This window comes from Pteropus vampyrus, unplaced genomic scaffold (genome assembly GCF_000151845.1).
Source record: "Pteropus vampyrus isolate Shadow unplaced genomic scaffold, Pvam_2.0 Scaffold204, whole genome shotgun sequence".
Classification (NCBI taxonomy): domain Eukaryota; kingdom Metazoa; phylum Chordata; class Mammalia; order Chiroptera; family Pteropodidae; genus Pteropus; species Pteropus vampyrus.
This window is the reverse complement of record NW_011888985.1, coordinates 1,203,068-1,209,412: the sequence shown is the minus strand read 5'-3', so window position 1 is coordinate 1,209,412 and position 6,345 is coordinate 1,203,068. Positions and strand designations below refer to the sequence as shown.

Below are 6,345 nucleotides of genomic sequence, written 5' to 3'. Positions count from 1 at the left end.
GTACCTTGGTTTGTGAGAATTTGATGATCTTACCCATTTTCCATCGAGATTTACTTTCGTGAGGTGACAGGCATATTGAGGGACCCCCAGGGTTTGCACAATTAGAGGCACGTGTAAAGTAAGGGATCACATTGATAAAACCCTCCCCACTGAAGGACAGTTTAAGCCATCAGAGGGCACCTATTTACTGACTGCCGGCCTGCACCAAGACGGAAGCTTCCAGAAGGCAGCTTCCTGGGCTTCATCCCCTGCTGTGTCTGGGAGCCTGGACGGAGCCCACGGTAAGACTTCTTGCATGACACGCTCCCAAGTCTGAAAGATGGGCTTCCTGCTGGGAGGAGATGATCTGCAAAGTAATCAGCACAGGAAATTCTTTCGAATTCCTGTTCCTAACTCCAAAATGAGGAAGAGGAAAGGACCGTCTCCCGTCCCCACACATACACAAAAAGACAGGAACGAAATGCCCTAACAGCCCTGTGGGTGAGGGTCTGACCAAATTTATTTAAGAAAACAAAAGATTTGGTTCCAGTTGCCTGCGCCCGTGGAGTGGACCACCCCAAACTTAGTGTCATAAAACAACAGCCTTTTTTTATCCTCTCACAGGTTCCGTGAGGCAGGGACGTGGACAGAGATGGCTGGCCTCTGCCCTGTGGTGTCTTGGGCCTCAGCTGGGAAGACGTGCAGGGCAGAGAGGCTGGAACCGTCTGACGCTTTGTCACTCAGCTGTCTGGGCCCTGGGCAACAGCACTGGACATGGGGGCCTGCCAGGTTTACTGACCAGCGCACCTGCGTTTGGCCTCTCCGTGTGGCTTGGGCTTCTCAGCAGGTGGCTGGGTCTCATGCTGGAGCTTCCCAAGACCAAACATCCCCCAGAGAACCAGCAGAGGCTCTCACCTTTCTGACCCACTCTATGGTCACAGCCTTGTCCAGATCCAAGGGCCATAACTCTGTCTCTTGATGAAAGAGAGAACGAAGAACTTGTGCCCACCTTTAAAACTTCCCATGTCCTGGGGCTTGCCCTCGGCTGTCTGCAAAGTGACACAGGAGTTTGATGAAGCATGGAGAGGAGCTGGTTAAAATGGCTCCAGAGCCATTTCCCGCGGTGCTCGCTGACCGTCAGCCACGTGCCCGGCCCTTTGTGGGTGCGGGGCCGCCGCGTGGAACCAGATGGACGAGCACGCACGCCCTAAGCCGCCTGTGCTTCAGTGGGGCGAGGCGGGCGGCAAACAGGTTGGCCTGGAGGAGTTGAGGGAGGGCGCGGGATTAAGGACAGACGCAGACGCTTTCACACTCTTCCCTTCGAGACGCTGGCCCGCGCTCCCTCCCCGCAGTCCGTCCTTTGGAATCAGGTGTGTTCCCTGATTGCTTTGACCAAGAGAATATAGAGAAAGTTCCCCGGTTAAGGCCGGAAGAAGCACGCAGCTTCCGTCTCCCGTTTCAGTCACCATTGGTTTTGGGGGGCCGCGTTACCGTGTCAAAAGCCCCAACTGTCCTGCTGGAGGAACCACGTGGGGAGGTGAGGACACCACAAGGGACAGAAGCCGGCCTTTGAGGGGCCCCTGGCGTGACATACTTGTGAAGGCTTCTGGGACCCCCAGCTCGGCCCAGCCGCCGGCTGAATATCATCCTGTTCCTAAGACGGCTGATCTGGGGAGAGTTTGCTCACGCCAGTGGGGAAGCCACTGCAATGCCACCCCGTCCCACAGAGGTGCTGCCGGCGCCCGTCTCCCAAAACACGTGTGGAAACAACCGATCGACAGAGCAACTAGATGCCGACGAATAATCGAGAGCATGTTGTAATTCCTACAAATAAACTTTAAAAATTCCTCTCTCCTATTTTATCTTATGCAAACCGAGAGCGGCTCTTTAATTGGAACTTCGGTGTGGGCATTCATTGCTGGTACAATTTCAGACCCAGTGGCAAGCGCTTGGTGACTTATATTTGGGTGGGCGGGTCTCTGAGTAGAATCTTCAAATCACTTGAGAGTAACGTCGCCACGATCTGGATCAGCGAACTGGCCTGTCCCCTTCCCACGTCCTCAGCCACAGATAGGACCACGTTTGCCGCGGCCCAATAACTCAGCCTCGTGGGTCTGAAGGATTTCTGCTGACTTGCAAGGCGGAGTGACTCACACCGGGCTCCAGGATCAGAACCAAACAAAGGGAGCAATCAGACATTCGGATCAGATTACCATCGCAGAATGCACAAAGCAAGGCGGTGTGTGTGTATTGTGTGTATGCTGTGGGTGTTGTGTGTGTGTTGTGAGTGTCGTAGGTGTATATTGTGTGTATGTGTGTTGTGTACATGCTGCGTGTGTGTGTGTATGTTGTGGGTGGGTGTGTGTTGTGCACACACACACATGAATGTCTGCTCAAACTACCCCAAAACTTAGTGGCTTATTGATTTGCTCCTCATTCTGCAATCTGATCAGGGCTTGCCAGGGACAAGGCATATGACATCATATGGGTGGATCAAAGAACCTGCTTTGAAGATGGCCTCAGGGCTGGCAGGCTGTCATCTAGAAGTTCAGTCGGGGCTGTTGGCTGGGTCTCTGTCCTCCTCCATGTGGCCTCGACCCACGGCAAGGCCGGCTTCTCACACACAGGGGTCAGCGTATTCAGCCCTGTTCATAGAGATAAAAGAGAAATTGCTAGGCATCATTAAGGTCTAGGCCTAAAAATGACATCATGTCACTTCCTTCGGGTTCCACCGGTTGAAGCAGAGCAAATCAAGGGAGGGGACGTCAGGATGTGACTATTCTGGGTTTTCTGGAGTCCACCCAAGCGATGCTCCGGCATGGTGCCCAATGAGCTTTATCATAGAGAAAGTCTATTCTCTGGGCGGGATGTGGGATCGGACGACCGCTGCTTCTTCCTTGACTCCAGAACCCTCTGGTTCAATGTCTTCTCAGCCCCTCATTCCCAAGGACGGTAACGGGCACGCCGTGAGCATTCACATGGGCCCTGCCGATTGACTGAGTTCACACATCCCACATTTTCCAGCCGAGGCGGTTCCTTGGCCAGTTATTTCGCAGGAACGCAGCTCTCTGCAAGACTCGTTCCTTCTCGAGCCAACCGATGGTCATCCTTCATGCTGCAGTTTTCTATTCGGTCCCAAGGAATTTGTTTCGTAAACGCTGTTACCAGACACAGCACACGTGACCTTAGTTTGTGAAATCTACGCTGCTGTACAGGGATGGTGGGTGTGACGTGCTGGTAAACGTACACGTACATTGATTGTACTACCCGAATTGTTTTTTTTTAAGGTAAAGTTTCCGTTTGTTTTGAACGTAACACACTCACTGTAGCAAACAAAAGTGGAAAAAAGCATACGCACATGCACACACACACACACACAAACACACAAATCACTCACATCTGCAAAGATTCTATTTCCAAATGACGTCCAGATGGACACGGGTTTTTGGAGGACACTTTTCAGCCCAGTTCAGCGTTCCGTGAATAACCTTTCCCAGCGCTCATGATTGCCCCATCGGGTGAGTGTGTCGATCGTTCCGAGTCTTAGAGAAGTGAGTTCCCTTTTCTAGGGTCGTACAGGTGTTCAAAGCCAGATGCTCCAGCCCCAAGGCCCTCGCCTGCGAACACCGGTGACCTCGCCAGAGGGACTATGTGTATCAGAGGTCAGCGAGTCAGGAGCGTCAGAAGCGCAGAGCTTGTCCAGTCAAGAGGGTAATGAACACCGAGCCCCGTGGGTTACAAAAACCTCACCCCTTGTTTTTCTCCTTTGGGAAAGGAGGGGTGTAGGGCAGAGACGAGGACGGCACCGCGCAGGAGTTCCAGGTGGGAAGGCCGGGCAACCCCCGTCCCCCCGCGCAGGTGTGCATCGCCGCTGCTGTCATCAGCATCCGGCCACCGAGCTTCGAGGTGTTCTGGCTCAGGTAGGGTCATCGGGGTTCTGAGAGGTGCACACGCTGATAACAGCAGATTTCGGCCAACGCGACATCCCGTTCCTAATGAGTTTTGCGTTTCTCCCGATGAGGACACACGAACTGGCTTAAAAATAGCTTCATCATGACCACTTTCACATCCTGAGTGAGCGCCTCTAAATTTGGAACTGACAAAGGGCCGTGAAAGATTTCCTTTCCGAAAATAACGGGCTTAATGAGCCTTGTGACAAATGGTTGAGGTTTCACTTTCCACTGCCCCTTAGTTTGAACTATTTGCAAGTGTGTGTTTTTTCTTTTTTTTAAGGAGGTGCCATGTACCTCTGTGTGTCCAATAATTGGATCTGGGTTGAAAGAAAAAAGCGTCTGTGGAATGAGTTTCCTGTGAAAATCAGATCTCAGCCTTCCAAAATGAAATAGTAGTAGGAAGCTGTCTGGTTTAAATAATCTAATTGTGAAGAAAAAAACAAACAAACCCATCTTCCCACTGCCTCTTGTCAGAAAGGTAGGAAGATGGCTCGTGGGAAGAGAACTCGGCATTTCCGAGTGGCGTGGAGCTCGACGGGGCCTTGGCCCCAAACAGCTATGGGATGCTTCCTTGGCATCTCTGTCCCTCATCTCGGAAACCTGTTTGTACCATATCTTGACTTTTAGCAAGAAAGAAGCAAACTCCCTTTCAGTAGAAAACTTTGGATTTTTCTGTTAAAACGGTGAATGGAACAATACATGTAACACCCCCACCGACCCCCAATTTTAAATCAAGAAAGTAACTCGAAAAAAGAAGAAAATACATTAGCCCTGGAAACCATGAATGATGCATTTCAACAGCTTGCCAGCACCCTCGCTGGACCTCTGCCGAAGGTCACCAACGGAAATTGGGCACGGGCGCGTTGTCTTATGTGTGTCCCACCTTCTCGGGAAGGCCATCGCAGGGCTCCGTCGACACCTTATGGCTCCTGCTATAGAGGTACGAGGGGGTCAGGGGGAGAAAGCGATGATGGGGGGCAACCTTTCCTCCGGGCGAGTGCCCTGGAGCTGGCAGTCTGAGCAGACGGCCACTGGAGGCCCTGATCACAACAGCGTCTCCATGTTGGACAGGGACCTCTGACACTGGGCACTGTCACCTCCAGCTGCTAACAAGAGGCAGCTCCACGGCAGCTGGAGAAGTGGCCAGCGACCCGACCTTCTTCAGCAGAAAACACTCTGGGCACAACAGCCATGAAGGCTGGTGTAGAGAGCCTGACCAGGTACGTCAGGGGTCGTGTAAGTAAAAGGCGTGGTGAGTCCTTTTATTAACCAAAGCCATGATCGAATATACATTTTTTTCCACTTGGTTTTGTTTAACTTCTACAATTAAAAAAAAAAATAATTAGTGTTAGTAAAGACCTTCAGTGCTATAACCAATTAGAAAAAGTATAGTCAACCTTGACATCTAATCAAAATTATTGATATGGGTGTGTGTCAATTTAAAAGTAAAAGGGACATTACTAGTTAGAGGGAAAAAAATAGACTTAAGTGTTGGAATACGTCAATTTAGAGCAGGATTTCTCCGCCTGGATGCTAGAGACAATTTGGACTGGATAATGTTCTGTGGGTGGGGCTGCCCTGTGCGATGTAGGGTGGTTAGCAGTCACCCTGGCCTCTGCCCACTAGGTGCCAAAAGAGCCACCCACCCTCCATGCATCTGTGACCAAAACTGTCTTCTGGGAAGTAAAATCATGCCAGTTGAAAATCACTGAGTTAAACAAAGTGACTTTTCTCCCTGCTCAAGGACGAGTTTGGAAATCCGCAGGTCTTAAACCCATCATCTCTATCCGTCTGACCATCCCTCCTCTGGCCCTGGTCCATGCCCCTGGGCCCAGGATGGGCGTGAGGAAGAGGAAGAAGGTTGCTTGGAAAGGCGCACAGTCCCGGGCTTTAATTAGGGTATCGATTTTCTTCCTCTGCCCGGCAGAATCATGGCCCCCTCTCCTCTCCATTCTTTTTTTTTTTTTCTTAAGCCAGGATGATTAAATTATCAGCAAAAGCAGCTGGAACAATTCCTGGCAGACAGTGATACAGCAGGTCCTTAGTACATGTTAATAACTTCTTCACAATATTTGTTTTGCCTCACTGAATGGTGGGCTTTTTAATATCTCTTGTAGTCAGTACATTGAGGCTCAGGGAGGTAAAGTAAGTGGCCTATAGTTAGATATGTGCTTAATAGGTGGTGGCCTGGAAGCAGGCCTGGTGGGGGGGAGACAGGGGAGCAGAGGGGGGAGGTGGGTGCTTGGTTCTCCTGGGAGTGCTCTAATTCCTTAGCTACGGTGGAGACCAGTTAATTGTCTTATTTGTCCCTCCCCAGTTCTCATAAAATTGCCTATAAAATTTCATAAACCCACAGCGCTCTATGAAATAAGAACATCAACCAATAAACTGCCAGACCCCGTGAGAATTTTTT

General features: G+C 50.8%; 1 long non-coding RNA gene across 1 annotated transcript in view; it reads left to right on the top strand.

Annotated features, from left to right (window-relative positions):
* Window positions 1–1,836, top strand: part of LOC111746908 — a 3,490-nt gene extending 1,654 nt beyond the window's left edge. Inside the window, exon 2 of the long non-coding RNA XR_002783313.1 lies at window positions 604–1,836. This is a non-coding gene — a long non-coding RNA (uncharacterized LOC111746908). The remainder of the gene's footprint in view (window positions 1–603) is intronic.
* Window positions 1,837–6,345: the final 4,509 nt, after the last annotated feature.